This window comes from Haliotis asinina, chromosome 10 (genome assembly GCF_037392515.1).
Source record: "Haliotis asinina isolate JCU_RB_2024 chromosome 10, JCU_Hal_asi_v2, whole genome shotgun sequence".
NCBI classification, from domain to species: Eukaryota; Metazoa; Mollusca; class Gastropoda; order Lepetellida; family Haliotidae; genus Haliotis; species Haliotis asinina.
In genome coordinates this window covers 47,261,971-47,286,914 of record NC_090289.1, presented here as the reverse complement: position 1 = coordinate 47,286,914, position 24,944 = coordinate 47,261,971, and the positions used below count along the sequence as shown (strand labels likewise).

At 39.6% G+C, this 24,944-nt stretch overlaps 1 pseudogene; it reads left to right on the top strand.

Moving 5' to 3' along the window:
* LOC137298187 (atrial natriuretic peptide receptor 1-like) overlaps positions 1-23,409 on the top strand; it is a 50,442-nt pseudogene extending 27,033 nt beyond the window's left edge.
* The last annotated feature ends 1,535 nt before the right edge of the window (positions 23,410-24,944 follow it).

Genomic DNA, 24,944 nt, shown 5'->3' with positions numbered 1-24,944 from the left:
GCACGTATATCACGCTGATCTTTTCAGGCATTAGCGGCACATTACAGATATTGTCGGACGGCAGCCGGCTTGCAGGCTATATGCTCCACAATCTGGTCAATGGCCGGTACACACCGACATCCAGAAGTCGTCTTGGGTGAGTGTAGACAGTGTCAAATCTCTTGCCTGAACACATCAATGTTCAGTACCAATGTTGTGTGAGTGTATACCACAATCAGACCCTTTGCCTGAACACATCAATGTTCAGAACCACAGTTAGGGTGAGTTCATACCACAATCAAGCCCTTTGCCTGAACATATCCATGTTCAGAACCAATGTTGTTTCGTATACCGCAAATTAGTCCTTTCCTTTACCCAAACACATCAATGTTCAGAACCAATGTTGGGTGAGTGTATACCACAATCTGCCTCTTTGTCTGAGAACACATCAGTTGTGAGAATCAGTGCTGGGTATATGCTTGAACATCCAGAAGGCATCTTGAGTGAAATTATGCCAAGCCAAACCTTCAAGAACGTACTTTAAATAATCGAGGTTTGAGAATATGCGTGTAACCTTAAATATCTAAGGCAGACATCCTTGTGTGTTTCGCACCAGGGGCCACGGCTTCTATGTTCTTAACAGCACAGTGGTATGGCCGGGGGGAACGAAGAAAGCACCCTCGGGGCAACCTGCATGTGGCTGGGAGAACGAACACTGCCCTGACAACAGTAAGTATGACTATAGCAGCAAACATGTTGAAGGTAACGTTTAGTCCGGGTACAACCAGGCAATGTCAAGGACAGCGTCACTTCTACACACACGCTGACCGCTACGTCCAGTGTACATACACGTCGGTTGTCTGATCTGCCAAAGGAACCCCTCAAACCAAACACACATACACACAAACAAATATGTTTCAAATATGCTTAATATGCAACGAGATCATGAGGACAGGTTAACGGAACATAATGTCAGCTGAGACCTAACTGATCATTTGCAATGTACCATTAGGTAAAATAGTGTTCAAGTGTTCTGGCTCGTAGTACCCAATTCTTGGCATTACATTTGCAACATACCAACCGCATTTTGGCATCTCATTATAATTATGTACGACGCCATTTTCCGGACAGTTACGTTAGTTTCCGAATGGGATACTTCTACCGCTTGCTTCTATTTGCTCATCGACATTACCAGTCAGAACGAATTATATACTGGCTTCCCTTAGTATGTGACCAGCGTTATTGTCCTTTCACTCATATGTACTTATATAGCTACCTAGTTTTCCATGTATCTAATGTGGGAATGATTAAATACTGAAAAATAAATAAATTGATTAACTCGAAGGCACCATACTTCTTACAAAAACAGTTGGACTATAACGTACAAGCATGCAATATTTCGTTATGTCATCACTTCGTTGTAACCGTGTTCGTTATGTGCGAAGTTTAGTCTAGTGTGCCACTCTTACGTCATGAATTTCGAAAAGCAGATGTGTGCCTTGTGAATTGGGTGACGTTCAATATAAATTATATATTTTATGTTGAAAGAATTACCTAGTCACTGTAGCGAGGTATTACGTATTTGAAGTCAACTGATCCTTGCCGAACTCTGTTGACAGCTATTGCCATCATTCTGGGCAGTGTCGGCGGCATCTGCGGTGCCCTTGTCATCATCATCGTTGCTGGGATCATCATCAGCAAGTAAGGTTCACTCATTACGTGATCTCACGTTCTGTGCCCCGCAGAAGTTTTTGTTCCCCTAAAGATTAGAACTGGCCTTCGGCAACTCATGCTCCCTGAGGAAGTCAGATTTTGTTGCTACATGTCTTCGTCGTCCTGTTGTGTAGAACGATGCTCATGATGTTGACCATCTTGTTTTCTGGTCCAGTCCACGTTACTTACACAACGGCACCACATATAGGCAGTATTGCAGTTTGCGGTCATATTGTTAAATATTTCACATTATCTCGGTGTACCTTTTATTTGCGTTGAGTGGATGGAGAGGGTCATGTTAAGAGTGAGTGAGTGAGTGAGCTAGGTTTCGCGTCGTTCCTATCAGTGAAGTCACATGGAAATGTGTCTGTAAATATTCAGGAGCATAATCCGGCTTCTTGAAGAGATATTTCACATGGAGCCGATAACAAAATTTATGTCACACTCACCCGATGAGTCATCATTTGGGTGAACTAAACCTAGGGCCTAATAAATGTTAATGGTAGTGTCGGCTTTCTTCAGACGCCGGATTGCACAGGCTGACCTGCAGAGACTGGACTGGAGGATCCCATCCGACAAGCTGACCATTAAACAAGGCATCCGGTCCTTTCACGGGAGCATGATAAGTAAAGTGTGTTGGGGGAAAATAGTTCCACTCACTGTCAGTATTACATTAAACCACAGTAGACGTCAAAGCCAGATATCTATCGGCCTTCACTCGTATCAAATATCGTTTGTTTGGGTATTTTTAAATTCTGATGTTAAACATGTACCGACTTTTTGACATTCCTGCTGTGCGTGAGTGGATATGTGGAATTTATATTGGGACAGAATACAAACATTGCTATATTTTGTTTCATTTGAGCATGACTTAGGATGGTAATATTATCTTGTCGCTTCAACGGGAGGTTGATATTTCGATCTACATCCTGAAAGGAAATGTTATGATGGGACTTGTTGTTACCGTGGAGAGTCAGCACAAAAAGACAGCCAGCCAGGCAGACAGAATACTTAATGGACGAAATTGAACTCACATATAAATATTGATAATATATACCAGCCATTCTATCTCCCACCGTCTCCCTTCGTCTCTCTCTCCCTCTCTCTCTCCCTCTCTCTCTCTTTCTCTCTCTCTCCGTTTTAATTTTCAATCTCATTTTACATCTCACCCCCGTGTGTGTATCAACGTCTTGCACGTTATTCGTATTTCCAGGCTACTTTCGGGATGCACGGGTCCAAGCTGTCGGTTCCCTCGGTCGACAGTGGCACGACTGTTGACTCCAGAGGAGGTCAGATATTCTCCAGGACAGCACTTTATGATGGTCAGATAGTGGCCTTGAAGTCCATCCACAAGTCTTACGTGGCTCTAACCAAGGACGTTATTCAGGAGATAAACAGGGTAAGTGACCACTGTGTTAGCACTGGTCATGTGCTGGGCTGAGGTTCGGAGATAGCACAGTTTATTCCAGCAAGCAGTTCTTCAGTGGGGTAACAGTAATACTTGCAGTCCCCTTCATACAAACAGGAAGATGAAGTCTCTGAAATGCAATCCTTTTCACCCATACAGTATTATAACCGCGCATACCCATTTGAGACCGGTAACACGAAGTGGAACACAATAAATTGCAATTCCTTCCATATTTTTCAGAAACAATATCAGTTAATCTGTTTTGAATCAGTAACGTTTCGGTGAACACAAAAAAATTAATGCATTTGGTTGGGAATCGAACCTAGGACTTTAACAGACACCCAAGTAACGGTGTGTTCAGGATGATGAGTGTTCAGTGTTTGAATGCATAAATACCAAAACGTCTCAGATGACAGATCTGACAGTTGTCAGTTCGATCCAACTCAGTTTGTTTGTTGGTTACAGATACGAAACTTGAAACACCCAAACATAAACCAGCTGGTTGGTGTGTGCGTCGAGCCGATGAAGCTGTGCCTGGTTTGGATGTACTGCCCTAAAGGAAGTCTCGAGGACGTCCTGCACAATGAACGAATCAAACTTGACTGGATTTTCAAGTTCTCCTTTGCGTCTGATATAGTAAAGGTACGCTCACTGTTGGTTACTTATGTTTGGTCTCAGTTACCGGTTGTGTGAATGTTTGATCATTTATTGAAAATTACGTATCAGTTCTTGATACAACATGTGATAGGAAATATACTGGGGCAATGCTGTGTGTGATAGATAACTGACATCAGAGCTCACTGCTACGCCAGACAGTCAGTGAACCAGATCTTGGCAGGATTAGAGTACATTAGACCAGTGTCAGAACATGTGAGATAGACAATAAAACAACACTATTGTTCGGTACTACGTGAGACAGTCATATAGAACAGATCTTGGTATACTTCAGAATACATTAGACCCGTGTCAGATCACGTGAGATAGACAATAGAAGAGTGTTCAACACCACGTGAGATAGTCAATAGACCAGATCTTGGTACTCTTCCATTAGACCACTGTTCTTTACAGCATTTGATAGTCAACAGTGGCAGCTCCTTTCATGCTGGTGAAAAACCGGAAATAATTGATAAAACCCTTGTATGTTTCCGAAACAGATTAAAGAAAACACTGACATACTCCTGTCTTCCATTAATGTGTGTCAGTGATAAAAAGGCTTGATGGTCCTGTTTAGGGTATGATCTATCTTCATCACTCCCCCGTGGAATGTCACGGCCGTCTCAAGTCCAGCAACATTCTCGTGGACGGGCACTGGTCATGCCGGATAGCGGATATGGTTATGCCTTACTTCCGGGAGGGAGAACGTTCTAACAAGGACGGAGAGCACGCAGAATTCTACCGTAAGTGGACACCTGTGATTAATAAGTGTGGTGAATGTCGTAAATGCTTCAATTATGTCCTTATTCTTAGATGGACTGACTATTGACATTGTACGTTTCTGCGCGTTTACCAGCGACTGTCACATCATTGCTCTCACCTGTGCCCTTGTGTTTGCGCGTTTACGTGTAATGCTATGACAGTACTTGTCGTAAAAGGCGACCAACTGGATCTGGGGTCAGACTCGTGTCACTTGTCATCGATTCCCAATTACACACATCGATGCTCATGTTGTTGATCACTGGACTGTCTGGTCCAGACTCGATTATTTACAGACCGCCGTCATATAGCGGAATATTGCTGAGTCACTAACTCACTGTAACTGTACATCGCCACAGTGTTATGACCGTAGGTCCAAATAACGACATTTGTGTCTTCACAGCGTTATTGACTGACATTGTTATACGTCATAGTCACGTCACAACGTTTAGGTACGTCATGGTACCGTTCTGGGATATTTTACGTTTGGGTAAAGGATGTGATGTACTATGTGGAAACGTTTCAATGTTTATTAGTTCCATGCAGTGTTACTCCGTGGATATCCATGAGTGTTGCAACAACTAGCTCTATATCCATTGGAGAAGCGACCGGGATTGTTGGATAGTCTATTGGGGAAAGTGATCTGCCGCCAAGTCCAGGACGGGGTTGGATCGCTGAAGGCGACACAACTCAACTGATTTAGTAACAAAACACCATATGGTATTATCTTCATGTCGACTTGCTAACTATCGTTTTTAATTCCTCCATGTAATATTGCTACCTACGCTATGGGAAACGCCACCCAATCAACTGAGGTTTTAAAAAATATTATCATTTTTACGTATACATATTTTTCAATGTAATACTGTATGTGGCATGTACTCGAGAAGAAGGTAGCAAAAATACAAAATATTTTCAGAGAAATTGTGGACAGCCCCTGAAATACTTAGGGATCCTGAAGAATTTCCGAAGGGCAGCAAAAAAGGCGATACATTCTCTTTTGGGATAGTGCTCCAAGAACTTATTCTCAGGACTGGGCCCTATGGGGATTCTCACTTGAGCCCAAAAGGTAATCTGACTCAAAAGCGGATTTATTTCAGGGAACTCGTGAAATATTATACTATGTATCCTCCGAAGACTATGCGTCGTACAGTCTATGCAGTATAAGCATCCACCAACATTAGTCATGTGTCATACATTCACTGTCGTATAAGACTGTATTCACACGCACAGGTCATGTGTCGTACAGTCTATGTAGTATAAGCATCCTCCAACATTAGTCATGTGTCATACATTCACTGTCGTATAAGACTGTATTCACACGCACAGGTCATGTGTCGTACAGTCAATGTAGTATAAGCATCCTCCAACATTAGTCATGTGTCATACATTCACTGTCGTATAAGACTGTATTCACACGCACAGGTCATGTGTCGTACAGTCAATGTAGTATAAGCATCCTCCAACATTAGTCATGTGTCATACATTCACTGTCGTATAAGACTGTATTCACACGCACAGGTCATGTGTCGTACAGTCAATGTAGTATAAGCATCCTCCAACATTAGTCATGTGTCATACATTCACTGTCGTATAAGACTGTATTCACACGCACAGGTCATGTGTCGTACAGTCAATGTAGTATAAGCATCCTCCAACATTAGTCATGTGTCATACATTCACTGTCGTATAAGACTGTATTCACAAGCACAGGTCATGTGTCGTACAGTCAATGTAGTATAAGACGATATCCACAAACACAGGTCATGTGTGGTACAGTTACTTCATTATAAGACAATATCCACCAGCATAGGTCAAGTGTCATACAGTCAGTGTAGTATAAGACGATATCCACCAACATAGGATATGTATCGTACAGTCAATGTAGTATAAGACGATATCCACCAGCACAGGTCATATGTAATACGCTCACTTTAGTATAAGACGATAACCAGCAACACAGGCAACGTGTTGTGGTGTCAGTGTAGTACAAGACGATATCCCTCAACACAGGTCGTGAGTCATACACCAACTGTGGTATAAGACGATATCCCCCAACACAGGTAATGAGTTATACACTCTCTGTGGCATAAGACGATATCCCCCAACATAGGTCATGTGGCATACACCAACTGTGGTATAAGACGATATCCCCCAACATAGGTCATGCGCCATACACCCACTGTGGTATAAGACGATATCCCCCAACATAGGTCATGAGTCATATACCCACTGTGGCATAAGACGATATCCCCCAACATAGGTCATGCGTCATACACCCACTGTGGTATAAGACGATATCCCCCAACATAGGTCATGTGTGGTACAGGTAATTCAGTATAAGACGATATGCACCATCACTAGTCACTACAGTCAGTACAGACAGTGTGTCATACAGTCAGTGTAGTATAGGACGATAACCACCTGCATAGGTCATGTGTCATAAGTCTATGTATTGTATGACGATATCCACAACATAGTTCATGTGTCGTACACTCACATTAGTATAAGACGATAACCAGCAACACAGGTTGCGTGTTGCAGAGTCAATGTAGTCCAAATCGATATCCCCCAACATAGGTCACGTGTCATATACACACTGTGATTTAGACGACACACACACACACACAGGTCATGTGTCATACACCCACTGTGGTATAAGACGATATCCACCACACAGGTCATCCGTCGAACAGTCAGTGTGGTATGAGACGTCACCAGTATGTACACGTTATCTTTATGTCTTGACTGTGTGACTCCGCTGCTGTTACCTGCGACTGCTGCTTTCAGATATAGTGTCTCGTGTGAAGAGGATGGAGCATCCTCCCTACAGACCGGTTGTGGAGGGTGGGGATGCTCCAGATGCCATGCTCGACCTCATGAGGATATGCTGGGAGGAGATCCCTGCATTTAGACCAAACTTCTCCACCATAGAGTACAGTCTGAAGAAACTAAACAAGGGAAAGTAAGAGCCATGTATTTATCTCTTACACATGTACACACGCACGCGCAGACACACCCACGCTCGCACTTCACGCACAGACTCACGCTCGCACCACACACACATAACACATTGTATTATTGTTACCCACACTTTAATATTATGAGAATTTATTTGTAGTATATACACATCAGCACAAACTCCAACTATAATAACACGCTCATTCACACACACGAACAGGCACACATACACACCTGTTAGCATAGTGACATTGACACTCACGCACAAATGGCTACTAAAGTAACGCACACACACACATACGCGCGTGCACACACGCATACACGCACGCAGACAAACATAATACTGGTATAAATCTTGGATGGACATTTAGAAGTGGTATACATAAGAAAACCAAGATTTATGGATGTCAACTTCTTTATTGTGAATAACACGACATTTCAGAATGTATGCTTGTCCATAAATTTTGCTTTTCTAATACTCATGTAAACCATAGTCCCAGGGTGGCCGTTTGTCCAGCACAAAATGGACTTGTTTCAGGGTGATCAGTCTGGTGGATCAGATGGTACATATGTTATCCAACTATGCTGACCATTTGGAGGAACTGGTGGATGAGAGGACCAATCAGCTGGAGGAAGAGAAGAAGAAGACGGAGGAGTTGCTGTGTAGAATGTTGCCCAGGTTAGTCATCGTTTCATGTTGAATGTTATATTCACCGGCACTCTTTGGGACTGAAGAAATAATCCGGTTTAGACAGTGTGCCGGACTGTAGAGCTGATGATAGATGTACAAGTTATGGGGGGACTGCGATTCTATGCCGGTGATGACAACTTGCCGGACTGAACAGATACTTCCGTTGTGGTACTGACATAGAGAAGTAGAGGGTATTATCAAATGTCATGTTGTTGCGAAGAATATTATTCTCGAAGCGTTGTAGACTTTTACTCATTTGAGTCATTGCCTGAGCAGATGTGGCTCACAGTTGCATAGAACCAGATGAAGGTAAATCACGATGGTTCGGACATGGCAGGTTAGCATATGAGAAATAACTCCTCCTATAGCCTAGCGTTGATGTCTAAATGTTTGCAAATGAGGCGAACTATTTCGCTTTACTCTTTGGCACTTTAGACATAACGTCATATCCATTCGGCATTTCTCAATTCTTCAATCAGAACTGTTGCAACTAGTGATGTCTGTGTGTTTATAACATGATGACTCTTATTCTCGACTCGTAGGTCCGTCGCCGAAAACCTGAAGAAAGGGAAAAATGTCGAACCGGAATCTTTTGGCTCCGTCACCATTTTCTTTTCAGACATCGTAGGATTCACCGCACTTGCAGCCAGTAGCACACCGTACCAGGTTTGTAAACTCTTGTGTACTATTGCATAATTACTTGATTGTTTGTTTGTTCCTGTGTTACTTTGTTGTTTAGCATTGGCTCAGAAAGGTTCCAGCTGTATGATAACGGTAAGTAAATAATAACGCCTGGACCAGGAAATCCAGTGATTGACGACATATGAATTGATTTTTGCTATTGGGATGCGATGGTTTTCAGCCAGGTCAATGAGCCCCATTCCGATACATTTAGTTGCAGCTTACAACAAGCATGGGTGGCTGAAAACTAAATGTAACTCAGATCTTCACCTTGGCAAATACGTGTGTGGACAAATGTAACATATCTGAGAACGTCATCCATCTCATTTGAAAATATTGCTTATGTCTCAGTCATCTTCATGCTTTGTCAAGGGCTCTAGTGGAAAGGTCCCTAGAAGGGATTGTACCCGCCGTCGACTCCCGGACCTGAAAAACAACGGCGAACCTAATGAATAGATCATTCAAAATAGTGATGACATGAGTTCGTGAGGGAGAAATACGCATGATCTCGCCAACTGCTAACATCCGCTAATCACACTATGTAGAAAACAGTGATTGTTTAATCTTTGCCATTCTCATGTCTGTTCTCACTCCTTTCGAGACACGGAAGCTCCAGGTTAGAACTGGTTTTTGATAACCCTTGTTGTGAGAGGCGACTAAATGGATCGGATCATGCTAGCTGGCTGGGTTGACCCATGCCACCGTAACCCATTTACGATGCTCATGCTGTTGATCACTGGATTGTCTGGTATGTATTCGATTATTTACACTCCACCGCCATATAGCTGGAATATTGGCTGAGTGCGGCGTAAAAAAACAAACCAGAACCAGAAAAAATGAGAACCGGAAATGGACTGTACATAGAAAAGGGAACGGTATAAACATAACCTCCTTGTGTTTGTTTAATCCAACATTTGAAAACTCAACCCTGAGCTTTACTTTTGTCTTCGAAGGTTGTCAACTTCTTGAACGACCTTTACACCTGCTTTGACAACATCATCGACACCTATGACGTGTACAAGGTACTGTATAGTCCCTTTGTCATGTGTCTAAACGTTCTGTTAAACGCACAATGTATGATTCGTATCACACAGCTTTTACCCTTACGCTTTGTGGAATATTATTAATATCCGTTTGTATTTCGTGAACGGACGGCAATATTGTGCTAACTATCGAGTATATTAGCTGTTTTGCCAAGTACATTCTCGGTATCTAAACTTTCATCGAACGTTTATCATGTGTATTGTTTTGAGGAAGATAAATCTTTTGATCTATAAAATTCATCTTGCTCTTTAAGCTGATCGTAAATTTCAATTTAGAAAATTACGGAAAGACATTTGACGACAATCATATTCATTGTATATGGCATATTTATCACGAAACATGTCAAATCAGTGTACCATGTTAAGTGTTTTGACGTTATCATATTGTCTTTTTTTAATGATTTGAATATTGTTGATAATTTATTCTGCAGAGATTCGTTCTAGATATAGTTTATTTGAAATGGAGTGTGTCTTGAAAATCGACTTTCCGTGACGTCTTTCCAACCTATATCTTCCATAAGACTAGATAGAATAATCGATAACCTTTGATATTAAATCAGGGAACAACATCATCATACAAAATATTGACTTCTATATATTATGTTTTATTAATAATTGTTTTCTTGTATATGTACATTGTGCCTGTCTTAAGGCGACAAACAGTCTCCCGTTGTTGTAGTTAGATCTTTTTATATAAAGTTCTTTAAGTTCCTGTTAGGACACAATTCTTTGTAAACCCAGTTTCTGACAACCATTCACTATTTCAATGTTTATCCACTATAGTTCAATTAGAATTGCGTCGATGATGTTGAGTTCAGTATGACCTTTTCTTATATATTGTCCCCAAGAAACGAACACGTCTTTTCAAGTAGAATATTACATGCCAGAAGGTGTTTCTGATTTGTCAGAAATAAAGAAAGGCTACATTAAAAGCTTTGTTCCAAGAGTGTCAGTTCAAATATCATATTGTGATTGATTCTTCGGTCTTTTCACACACATTCTTCACAACCCTCCGTTTTTTATTTTCGCATCAATCTATTCCTGCAGAAATAGTTAGCTATTGTTTTCATTCTAAACAACGGATTTTGAACGTAATTTTCTGGAACACTCATTAATTTCGTTTCAGGATATTTGAAAGGTTTAAAGGAGTAAGAGAGTGAAAATATGATTCTTTAGTTAATGCCAAGTCTCCCATAGCACAATGGATGTGCCACATCCACTTTCATGCGAAAAGGATTATGCGTATATTTACAGAAGCATGGATGTATATTTTGTGTGAAAAGGAAGACATATTCCAGAACCATGGATGCAAGTACCATTCTTCGAAATTAGCAGATCGATAATGATTTGTTGTCATTTACAGTAATGCACTAGTAAATGAGGAAACCCAGTACAAATGAACTAAAATGACATCTTTAAAATCTCCACGTCACTTTACAAGCAAATAACTGAGCAACATTATTTTATGGATATTATTGACGTGCCCTGACTTTCGCTTTATGTTTTAGTTTAAAAGTGAGGTTTAATGCATGTATAGTCATTTAAATGCTTGATGTACGTTGGTAGAGGCTGTTTTAAACATGAACATATTTTGCAAATATATATATATAATAACAACAGCTTTCCGCCATGGACACCTTTTTTTCAAGCCAGATTTTGACAGGTCCGTAAGAAAATAGCATATATCGAACACATGTAATAAACATATAATAACTTATTTTGCTTAACTAATTTATAGGCAGTTCTGGTTTTGGCATTAATCCCACATATTCGTAATCAAATCTTGTACGGAAAATGTTCAGTGGCAATAAGACCGCTCCAGGACAGTAATACGTTTAGTCTTGGCCGTGAGTCAGCATAGACACCGTAATGGAACACGACAGTATCACCAGCAAACACTTTTAGCACAATATACCCAATTTTATGAGATATAAATTTTAGCGGAGAAATCTGCGGCCTCGTTAGTTTATTTTTTTTTAAAAAAACAACAACAAAACTCACCAAAATACATCTGAAACAAAATGGCACTGAGCTCGCGACAATATCGATCGTGTTATCTTCTGTTAGAAAAATATTGAAACGATGCCGCCTTTCAGTGAAAACCTCGTGACTTACTTATTTATAGGGATCGAACTATTTTCTATCACATTTTTTGCCTTTCGCCCCTAATGGAACCTGTTGTGAAGCTCATTATTCTGTGGGATGTTGAAATATTTTCTATTGGGAACAACCATTATACACGGTTGAACCAGCAGTGAATATGTACAATGTAAACAGTATGAATCGATGCGAATTTTAATGTGTCGAGAATGATTCATATTCATCTCGGATGACAAATTTATCGACGGCTTAATTTAGAACTTCCTGTCCATTCAAAACCAATATCAATGGTTATTTTCTGAAGCTATTAATTATTCCTGGAAGTAGCATCGATTTTCACTGATCTGTTTCCTTTAATGCTATATATCGAATGTGTTTTTTCACATAAAGGTGATTGGCCATTTCCTGGCGCTAACGGTTCATATTTGTCATCCTGTCGCTCTAGGTAGCAAAAATTGTCAAAATCGATAAAAAGTAGGCTGGTATTAGGTCACTTTGTCTGCATCCTTGTTTACAGCAGACATACGTATTTTTCGAACAGGGATTTACACGTTAGCTAATGATGTATGGTCTGATGGTGACCTGTGTTTAGACAGAAAGAAAATGTCGTCGCTGCAATGAACATGATTTCTTGTGGAAGTAGTCAAGGAGTTTATTTAGTGCTACACCTATTTCGCTATGGTTAAGTGTTGTTTTCACGCTTGTCGTTGCAGCATGAGTTAGTAACTACAAAATAAAATGTATTTTATTTCAAAACATAGAATTCTTAATTTTTCCTAGTAGTTTCTATCACTTTCTTATGAATACAATATTTTTAAATAAAAGTACGAATGTTGTTTTATGTGTTCGAGTATTTGTTAAACATGCTAACGGGAAAATTCATAATTATGAGGAAATATTCGAAATAACGAAACAAATCGAAACCCTGAAAAAATGTATAAAAGAAGCGAATATATATCGAAGAAATATCAATAAATGAAGTAATGAGAAATTCAGACTTAAAAAAAGGATTTTTGCTTCTATTAGACTTTCGTGGTTTCTAAAACTGAGTAACAGTCAATCAACAGATGACGGACTGTATGACATATTAAAAATAGCGCGGAAAGTCACACTGTGTAAATGGATTAGTACACATTAAAAGCAGTATTACTCTCAGACAGCCCACTGCGAACCTGTCCATAATGTGGTCTAATGATGCTTTCGGGAGTAAAACAAACATGACATGATGTTCAATAAATACGATTAGTGCTAATATGTTGCATGTTCCTAAATCAATATCTATCATCACAGTTTTATACGACATGATGTGTCTAAAATAGGTTTCATATAGATTTCTGCATTTTTTGTTTGGTAATAAAATTTCATTAACAATTATTTTGGTAAAAATGTTAAAAAATATATCCCTTATGTGTAACACTTCAACCAGTGGACAAGGTAAAAACATGAAACATATCTAGCCTTGAAACCTAAGTGGATCCGTTCTTTGACTACTCTTGTGGATACTGCCTAGCTGTGTGTTTTTGTAACCTGATCTTCTGGTGCATATAGAACGTGCTCAAGGTTGTGGGGAACCAGAACAGCACCAACTCACCCTCCAACAACGTTACACTTGAGTAGAACGACTCATTAGTGGTATTAGGTTACTCAGCATGTTTGTGTTTCATCCAACGTCCTTCACTGTAATCATAATGCAGTTCAGGGAAACGCTTGAAAGGGACATAAGTAAGGTCGTCTTTTTCTGTGATCAATGCAGGACAAAATGGCTTATCCTTGGTGAATATTTGCAAGTTGCAAGTTGAAGTTGAAGTTCAGTTATGTGCATAAACTCACTTTATTAAGATGTAGACACACACCGCAGGGTCGCACTTATTGTTGTGTCGAAGTAAAGAGCTGACGAAACATCCTTACTTAGGTTAACATTAACTTCCATTCTTTAACATTGCATTAAGGTTACCTCAGTGCTTTGTGAAAAGGGCTCCTGTTCACTGTGTATTCCTTATTTATTGTCCATTTTCCTGTTGTGTCGAACCTCTGAAACCTCGAGGTAGTTAGGTATGTCCCTTCACCTTCGACACAGACACCTTTGACGGCAGGAAAATACACTGAATGGGCCATACTTCCTCATTCACTTCTTCCTCAGCAACAGAGGCGTGTCACCGCGATTAAAACATACTCATTCAAAATGTGAACAATGTTGTGAAAACTATTTCTAGTGCCATCATCTGTGCAACTGCCATGACATCACTAAATTTGGCTCACTCTCACTTGCTCACTCACTCACGGATGTTTTTTTTCACAAGGTGGAAACTATCGGTGATGCCTACATGGTAGTAAGCGGACTTCCGGTTTCTAACGGAATGCGGCATGCTGGGGAGGTGGCTATGATGGCCCTGGATTTGCTGAGCTCTGTGAAACACTTCACGATAAGACACATGCCCGAGAAACAGCTGCAGCTGCGGATTGGCATCCACAGCGGTAGGATGCTCACTTTGTTCTTCCCTCAAGGATGATGCTGAAGAGTATCAGAGCTATTAACAGATTTTCGTTGGGTTTCAATTTAGTATTCAAAACTGTGATCCACAGGAGATATTGCTTCTGTGAGATCAAACGATATCTCCTAATGTCATCTTGACAGTAGATTTCGAATTGATATCGATAGACACTTGGGTAAGTTTCTCAATTTGTCACAGCTGATACGTCAGTCAATCTTGATTTCCAAATTCTTTGATTTTCACCGTTGGGATCCTGTCATTTACATATTGCATATTTAGATGCGCCTTTGTACTTTACTCAGCGGAAAGGTTACTTCATCACAGTCAGACTGTCGTTTACACCCTGTATCTGGGCTCCGCTCCTCAAAGCTATTTTAGTCTCAGATCGTGTCGATGACCGGAAGTCTACGTTAGGTAAAGGCGTTACGATCATCTTAGCTTTATGACAGCTTTGTGAAACAAGGACCTAGACTCTGTCATAGCTAATATTCCATTGAGGCGATCTCCCATAGTAATATACCACAGACAGAGTTTCATTACACAAGTTATAATTAGCGAGGTGACGAGACCTTCCATACCTTATCTTTAGTTGACACTAGATCACTTCATGAAGGCCGATGGGTAGCCTAGTTGTTAAGCGGTCGCTCGTCACGTTGAAGGTCCGGGTTCGATTCTCGACATGGGAGCAATCTGTGAAGCCAATTTCCGGTGTACCCTGCTGTGATATTGCTGGGATATTGCTAAAGGTGGTGTAAAACCAGACTCACTCGTGAATGCTAAACATTTGTAACTGAACTCCTATATTTTACGATACCTATATACCAGCAGCAGCTATGACAATTGTAGTCATTATGCACCAATAAATAAGTACATTCTAAGACGATCGTAACTTGAAGACAGGGTTCCCTTTCACAAAGCGTCCTTACCACTATCACTGCAAGTAAGTCGTATGCCATTTATCATAACTCATCGACAATCGCAACGATATGACTGCTTTGTGAAACGGACGCTGATTCACATCAGCCTTAAAAGTCACATATACTCTAATAGGGTACAAATGCAAAATCAGTTGCTGACATCGTTATAAATGAAACCGCGTCATTAAATCTGCTCATTTCGATCTTTAATTACCTTAAATCGACCTTTTTGTCAACAGTGCACAATTCTCAACCGCAAACGAAATTTCAACCAATCAGAGCGGCGCGTCTCCGTGACGTAATAGTGGGTATAGAAATGAGGGTCTGTGCAGTATTCATCTACATTTCAGGGGTTAAACTATTTCGTTTACAGGTTTGTACAAACCTGAAATCGCGAAAGCTGTTGAGAACAATGAAAGCTATATGTTCTCACAATCTACTAGCATTTAGTTTTGTCCCCTGCTTTGCCTAGGTTTCGAGTTGCAACCCTTGTTTTCATAGACGATTCTGTCAAAATCACTTGGTGTCGCTAGGTTGTAATCCGTGTTAGGTGGTATAAACCTACACGTTATTTGTCATCATTCACTTGATGCTCAGTTAATGAATTTATAACAGGTATAATTAGTGGTAACGCCACTTAGATTACCCGACAAAGGCCCCATTTGGCAGTTCTTTTGTCTGGATCGATCAAAGGATTAACCGATAACACGCTGATTGATTAATTAGTTTTATGGGGATTTAAATGGGGGATTTGTCAAAAGGTAGTGTTTACGTATGTACATTTCCCAATCTGTACTGAATACACCCTGTCGTGTCTGTGTCTATGTAAAACAATACCCTTCTTTCAAAGGATTAACCGCCAATACATTGATTGATTGCTCATTATTGGCTAACTAGATAACTTTTTAAATAGAATGACGCACATTATGCAATTAGTTGCCAGGTGTGCTATCTTGGGTAACCAGTGAAACTATACAGCAATGTGAAAAACCTGAAACGATACATCACGTTTTCGTATATTAGACTATTAAAAGACATATCACTTGGGAAATCTTCAGATGAATTATATATCACTTGTTTTTGTGGATATTGATGGATACATTCCTCGAAGAAAACGTAATAGCCTGACATTGCTCCTATAATTTTAATTTTAATATTTGCATTTTTGTTTTAATAAGTTGTCGTAGCTATCAACAGAATCATTGTTTTCGTCGTTAAGTGTAATGATGCAGACGACATACACTAGGGCGTGCGTGGGAATTATGATTCATATAAGAAAATTATGAAATGTCTACATTTTACATTCCTATTATACTATGCTATTTAAGTTTGTTTTCACCGACTTACAAAGGAACAATTACTTTCTACTGGTAGTAAAATATTATTTTATTGATGGACAATAGGATTTTGCATGACGTCGCTTATAACATAACAATTTCACTCTTGGAGGTGAGGTGGAGGTCAATATAACATTGCTTGCAATATAAATGTCACTTCGACCCCTACCTTGCTTCCTTGGAAGAAGTCCTTATGTTAAAAGTTGTGTCATGCAAAATCCTTTTGGCCATTATTCAGATGCATATTTCACTACCAGTAAAAAGTAGTTTTGATTTTCTAACTTGATGAGAACAAATCATAATCTCAATAATTCTAACGGACTTTAGCCCGTGACTTCACTATTTTCAAAAATGGCGGCGCCCTGTCTGAGGATGAATGCTATTTAAGTTTGTTTTCAACGACTTACAAAATCAAAATTACTTTCTACTGGTAGTAAAATATGTATTTTATTGATGGACATTAGGATTTTACATGACATTGCTTATAATATACAATTTCAGTCTTGGAATCGGTCAATATAAGGGGTCAATATAATATTACTTACGATAATATTGTCACTTCGACAACAACCTCGTTTCCGAGGAAGAAAGCGATATATCCACGCAAAATCCTTTTGGTCAGCAATGTATAGTTAGCAGTCTTGGTTTTATAAACTCGATGAAACTTGAACTCCATTTTTCATCCTGGAAGCGTGGTTGGGGGCGAACCATCCGATTTAGTATACTAGTATACCACAGACTTCCACAAAGCTCACTTCGCACACACTAACAACCAATTTAAGCACAAACTACGGTGTCTGGTGGAAATCTGTGCATAGTGACACCATCACCCGACCCCAAGGAACAATTGACAGCAACACAACAATTCGGCATGCCTTTGGTGACGTCGAGAAATCAGCAAAATGACGAGCTTCCTTCACATTTACTATACATTTAACGGGCAATCGTTCCTTCTATGACGTCACTGTAGGGCTCTGGCGACAGAGTTACGTAACCTGTCTGCGGTTTCGTTTGAGGGAGAGAAGCAGACGGCTTTTTAGCAACTTTTAAGCGCTTGATATTAAGTAACCACAAGTTTGTTTGTTTTTTTTTAAAAAAAAGATGGTGTTTCGTTTATGACTAACCAAAAGTCTTTCATATGCAGTGATAAAAAGAGTACCAAAAAATTGAGTTTAGTGGTCCTTTAACGATGACACATCCCACGCTTTCAGAAAGAATCGTAACAATCCAACAGTCCCTAAGACGACGACGACGTCCTTAGTATAACGTAGACTGCCGTAGCACTAAGATAACTTTGTAGAACTGGTCCCTGTACTGCCCAAACAATGGGAATAGTAACTGACCTGCAATAATAGGGTGCTTCTCTATACAGGTCCAGTCGTGGCTGGTGTGGTGGGGTTGAAGATGCCGAGATACTGCCTGTTCGGGGACACAGTGAACTACGCCTCAAGGATGGAGTCTTCCGGTTTAGGTATCCATGTCACGTGTTCTCAGTCATTGTACATTTCAGTGAAATATTTACAACAAAACCTCGCTAATCCGGACTGCAGCGACATAAGTGGAATCGACTTGAATACATAATTATTCACCATGTTACCTACAGCATAACGAGCTGAAAGCATAGACTTGGTTGAAAGAAATAGTCCGGAAAAACGAGTTTCGGATTAAAGAAATGTCACTGTTCACCACTGAATATAAACGTATACATATATCACGAATGTGCATATATAGATGCAAGTACCATTGCTGCGTTAAATATATTTCGAGTGTTTGTTGTTTGCATGTTGTTTAAAGCCGCACTCATCAATATTCCGGCTTTAAGACGGTCTGTAAATAATCGAATCTGGGTCAGACAACACAATCATTCACATAATGAGGATCGATCAACGCAGTCTGGAATATGATGAAATGTGTCAGCCAAGCCAGCGAGCCTGACCACCCGATCCCGTTAGTCGCCGTTAAATCTGGATTGAAATACTTACCTTCAGTAACTAATGCTTGTCGTAAGAGGCGACTAACGGGATCGTGTTGTCAGGCTTGCTGACTTGATTGACACGTCATCATTTTCCCAACTGCTCAGATCGATGCTAATGCTGTTGATCACCGGATTGTCTGGTCCAGAGTCGATTATTTACAGACCGCCGCCATATACCTGGAATATTGCTGAGTTGGGCGTACACCTTATTCACTCTTTCCGTTTGTAACCACCTACTACAGGAGTGGGTTACTGAAGGCCTATTCTAACCCGGATCGTCACAGGTCAAATCTATTTCGAAGAATACTGATCATTTTCACATTGTTGGATATATGTTGCAGCTCTGAGGATCCACGTGAGTCCCGAATGCAAGTTGGTGCTGGACAAGCTAGGGGGATTCCATTTAGAGCTCCGGGGAGAGGTCATTATGAAGGTCAGTGCTCCGTTATAGGACAATCACAGTCTTCTGAAATGTTACGGCCCCGTTTCATAGCATTGCTTCCTTGACTTCTGTGCCCTTACTCGGATTAACGACGATGACAGGAACACACCATTGTGGTTAAAGGTTCACAAAAGAGGCGCAAGTATTAAAGATCAAAGGAATAAGGATGATTTTTCCCGTTTGTAAGACAGATTAGTTCCAAAGGAGGCATAACAATGGGTTATCAAATAGATATCTTGAACAGTTGTTATCTGTTTATTCTGGGGAACTTGTGTCCATGTATTCTGAGGTGTCACACAAGCACACCTGAGTAGCACCTTTGTATAGCTGCGTCCCTTGGACTTAAAAATACAAACTAATTTCATGATGAACTTTTAGTACAATATAGAACTGATTAGAACTGATCTTCAGCAACCCTTGCAACTAAGGGGATCGTGGGGTCAGGCTCGCTGATGTGTTTGATATAAGTCACCGTGTCTCAAAGTTTCGATGTTCATGATGTCAGCCACTGGACCAAACAACAAACAACAAACAACCAAGCTAAGCCAATCGATCACTGGACTATTTCGTCCAGATTTGACTATCTACCCGTTCCCGTGATGGAGCTGGAATATTGCGTTCGGCAAACATAGAAAGTCGAAAAGCAAGCGACCGATCCACACTGGGCACATTCCATTAAGTTCATTGACTTCTATATTTTCTATAAAAAGCGTTAACTTTCTTCAAAATATATGGTAACAGCGAACGTCCAAAATGATTATCTATAGCGGCAGGCGTGTTGGCTGTCACGCACTACATCGTGATACTCATGATTTGCACTGCTCCCCCGCGGCGAAATATTTATTATTTACAATATGAACATTGCTAAACGCAGCTCAAACAAAATACCTTAAATGTCGTACACGAACGAAAGTAATTTCATCACCACAGCATGTACTAGGTTGAAAATGGTGACCTCTTTTGTTTGAGATCCCTGATACAGTATTTTGGATTTACGTTTATAGAATTTTGTAAATTATTGGACAAATCCAGTTTTCAAGTGTATGCTTGCTGTTAATCGGCATTTTGTGTTTTAGAGTTTTAAATATGAGAACTTTTATTGTAAGCGACAGATTGTTATAAATTAATCATTGTTCTTTCAGGGCAAAGGGACGATTGTTACATATTTCCTGAAGGGTAAAGACGGATTTCACAAAGAGTTACCTTCCTTGGACCTTGCAGTGCCTATTGCTGAACACACATTCAAATAATCAGCAAACATTTCTTATTGTCTGATTACATTTGTCTACTTATTGCCACTTGTAAAAGTTACAGAGGTTGGCTAGAGTTGGCAATGCTCACACAAACGCGTCCTACTTTCTTTGTAGCAATGTACGACAAGTATGAATCATTGCAAGTATTTTTACAGTTGTCAATTTGCTATATAACTAGCAAATACCTTATTTACACTTTTTAAATAACAAAAATAAGTAAATAAGGACACCCAATGTTACTGACAATCAGATCATCCATACGATTGGAAAAAAGGTTTATCACATTTTACTGCGTATTTAATTTACTTTAAGATATACTTTAGTGTTAATTTTCTAAAAGTAGACATGTTTTTTTCTGCAATATAGAACTTTAAATTGATTGTCTAAAATATTATTTACCTCTGCTGTACTAAGTAACAAGGAAAATAAGGTATAAGGAAAAGCAAAAAGTGTGATGTTCTCCATAACTCCAGATGTTTATACAAATTCTGAGGAATACCGTACCCATGGTAACGTAATCTTGAAATATGTTAATCCGGATGTTTTAATCCAGAAATGTTGTACATGAATTAATTGGGCATTAGTTTTTATGTGACGTCAAAAGAACACATGTATAGAAATCTGTGATATCTTTACAAACACTGTTGTATTTTTGTAAAGACAGAATGTGGCTCTTTTACTATATTTTTAATTTGCGATGTACAAATTTTTGTGTATGGAATTATGTGTAGTACAGATTGTATGACATCACGACACACATTCAAATGTTATATATAGCAGGGTATAGCACACATGACACATGACAAACAGACCGGACATTGCTATAAAATGATTGTGTAAAGCAAATAGTCAAAGACGAACTCTGATACAGATGTTTCATATTACTCATTACCTATACATGTACATATCAAGAGTTTCCTAATTGTATTCAGTGCTACTGGTGACTAAGACACGCAGGGCACAGAGGTGTGTCCCTTATCTGTTACCGAATCAACTGATTAGGGTTAGAATCCCTGTCGGTCCTCCTCAAGTCATGCATGTCTGAGACGTGATCATCAGTTCCACAGTACTCTGACACCTGCTATATTGCTGGAATATTAGTGTTCAGGAGTGTCCTCAGCCACTCACTCACTCACTCACTCTCTTACTCACTTAAACACTGTTGTGTCTGTGTTTCGTTATGACATGGTTTTATCAATATCTGTCCATCATAAAATGAATTTGAGGAGAAAGCAAATCATGCGATGGAGACAAAAAGCACGCCATATATCGTGTCTTTTCATCATGGTAAATATATCACTTTCTAAAATACCTATTTATATGACTCGCTCTTGCTCGAGTTACATTTGAGATATTGATATGGTTTTATGACTGCATGATCGAGATAATGTGACTGAATCAAATATCAATTTTGTGACTCCAGTCCAAGAGAAGTTTCTGAAAAATCGCCTCTGTGTCTGTGTCTACGAATCACATCCTAGCATGGTGTGCACATGTTAAGCTACCTCTCTGAGATGACTCTGACACACTACCAAGCTGATATCAACTGAACTTGAACCTTTTCTCGTAAAAATCATTTTTACAAAATATCATATTTACAACAAAAATCCCAAAATAGTAAAAAAGATATTTACAAAGCATGTACATGTTTGTCAATTTAGGAAAAAGTTTACCGCTAGTTCTTTCAGTTTGTTCTTTGTTCCAAGTATCACATGAGTGTATACACCTCATCATTTCACGCAGGTTTTGTCCTGTTCACAATATCATCCTGCATGAGAACTGAAGGAATAAGTCGCATACATTATCCATTTGTACTTTATGTCAATGCAACTACCACTGACGCATCTTGTAAACCTCATCTCTACAAGACATTTACAAGTTTGTAAATGTGAACTGTTTTCCAGTGTGAAGTATCTCGAAACTGCAAGAAGCATCAGTTTCTATGTTTCACGTCTACTATAGAAAACGGTGCTGTTTGTATATACCGTGTTATGAGATCATACGTGTACATGTTCAGTTACGTTCCGAGATATGAACGACATACATAATGGTGAAATATTTGGTTGACAACATGACATGATTTTGAAGATAATATACAATCATGTGTCTACGGAGAAAATAGTGTCGCTTTAGCAGCAAAATCAACAGGAATTTGTGGATATCATGAAATGAACAACACGACTAACTTGGTAGTAACTAACTATAGGATTTCACTATCATGTATTTCATTGTATGTTAAGTCCAGAATATGTTATTCAATCATCGTACAGTCGTTTACGCAATTTATCTAGCAAAACTTACCAAGTTAATATAAATGGCATCACGATGCCTTTGGTGATGTTGAATGTTATATCGTATATATAGACGTCTATGTGTGACACTGTCTTTATTTCATTTTGTCATTTTCATTTGATATGTCTGGTAACATTTTCTTCAAGCAATTAAATGGTGACATAGCCAGTGTTTTGCTGGTTGGAAGTGTGTTACCGAAATACTTTTAGTGTCACTAAGTGGGGACGCTTGGCTCAATGGTATTTTCTATGTACAGTTACTTCCCTTGAGCTGTGACAGGATCCACTTTTCGTTGGTTGCTTCGATTTAAGATTACCAGCGACATGACAGATGCGATGTGATAATTTTGCAGTTATCCGAGAACATTATAAAGCGGGTACCATGGATTTTAATTGTAACATATTTTGATTCATATATACAATTCAAGGAATTAATAATTGAGCTAAAGATGGGATAAAACTTTGATGTGAATCAATAAGGGCAAGTTCTAGTAGATACACGAAACACTCCTTGCTGTAAAATATAGTTGCTATGAATGGGAGTTTGTCTTGAGTGATCACTGAATGTTCAAAACACTAACTCATTGTATTTGTGTCTGAGGCACTTCACCAATGTGTTTGTAATGCCAAAACCAAATGGTACGTTATTGTTATGTGGCTGTTTTCACTCACCTCCCGTCCAGGATTGTTATCAATAAAGATGGTTAACACTGCTGTCTGTGTGTTATTACTTCTACATGACGTATAGTGGCGTACAGAAGAAAGTACACATATTGAGCTCTGGGATCGTTTACCCCCCAAAGTGCGTAATCATTTTGAAAAGTGTTTTATTGTCACATGGAAGAGGCGATTGTGAAGTACAAACATTCTTGATAAGAAATCGACAAGCGCCATGACAAGATTATTTCTGATTTTGATCCTCGACACGGTGCCCTCTGATACCCAGGTAATTACAAGCGACATAATTCTGGGCTGTCCTGCAACAAGACGCTAGCGCACAATACATCATCGGACAAGTGAAGATCCGGGGAAGAATAGGTCTTCAGGCAACCCATGCTTGTCACAAAAAGGCGACTAACTGGATCGGGTGGTCAGGATTTCTGACTTGGTTGACACATGTCATTGGATAATGTTGGTGATCACTGGATTGCCTGGTCCAGATTCGATTATTTACAAACCAACTCAATCACCCAATACGTCATCATACAAATCAGTATCTTGAGGAAAGAAGAATGTTGATTCGATCTCCTTGTCGCGTAGTATGTCTGGAAGATGGTACATATTGTTATCCAGTACATGTCGCTATCCAGTACACATTACTATGCAGTACATGTTACTATCCAGTACGCATGGTTATCCAGTAGATATTGTTATCCAGTCTTTTCGTGAAACCGATGAAATGCGGGCCTAGCTAATATCATACGTAGAGCCCCCATGTACATTGGCTAGTTTGATCGGCCACTCAGATGTGTATGTACATGCGATAATCTGGAACTCAACGTTCAACCTCAGTTCACCTCATCACACACAATGTACTCTCTCACTACAAACGGTGATGTAAAGCAGCGGTAAAACATTATAGTAACCTTATGAAGTATTATTTTCCACCAGAACCACCGAAGAGCTGCTCTGTTTAGACATTATGAACGTTGCCACCTCATGTATTTAACCTACAGACAACAACAAACAAGCGACATATTTTGGGATTTTATTACCTCGATTTGACATGCGTAAACTGTATCGCAGAAGGGAGGTTTAACTGTTATTGCAACCAAGTGAGTCGCCCCAAACAACAACCCATTAGAATACGGACGACGTACATCAGGACCAAATAAGTACTGCCGTGAAAAGGTATACATCACTGTGCTAAATATACTTCGATAATGATACTACTCTCAATATACGATTATGTTAGCACTTACCCATATTGAATATCACTTGTCCATTGAGATACATACAGGCTGTACATCGACTGAAACATACATAGTCGCATCTGTATGCCTACACATGGCATGTTCAAAGATATACATAAAGGTGACACGTCAATGAATCATATGTAAGTGGCATGACCCTAACTAATTATCTTGGTGGCAGATCCACAGTCAAATGTGTAGGTGACGCATCCGTGGAAATATGTAAGTGACCTGTCCCTGTATGTATGTAAGTATATATTCGTGCATGAGTGCTCTAGGTTTTTAAAGCAGGAGTCATGCATATAGAGATGCTCATGTGACCCATGCCTATAGAT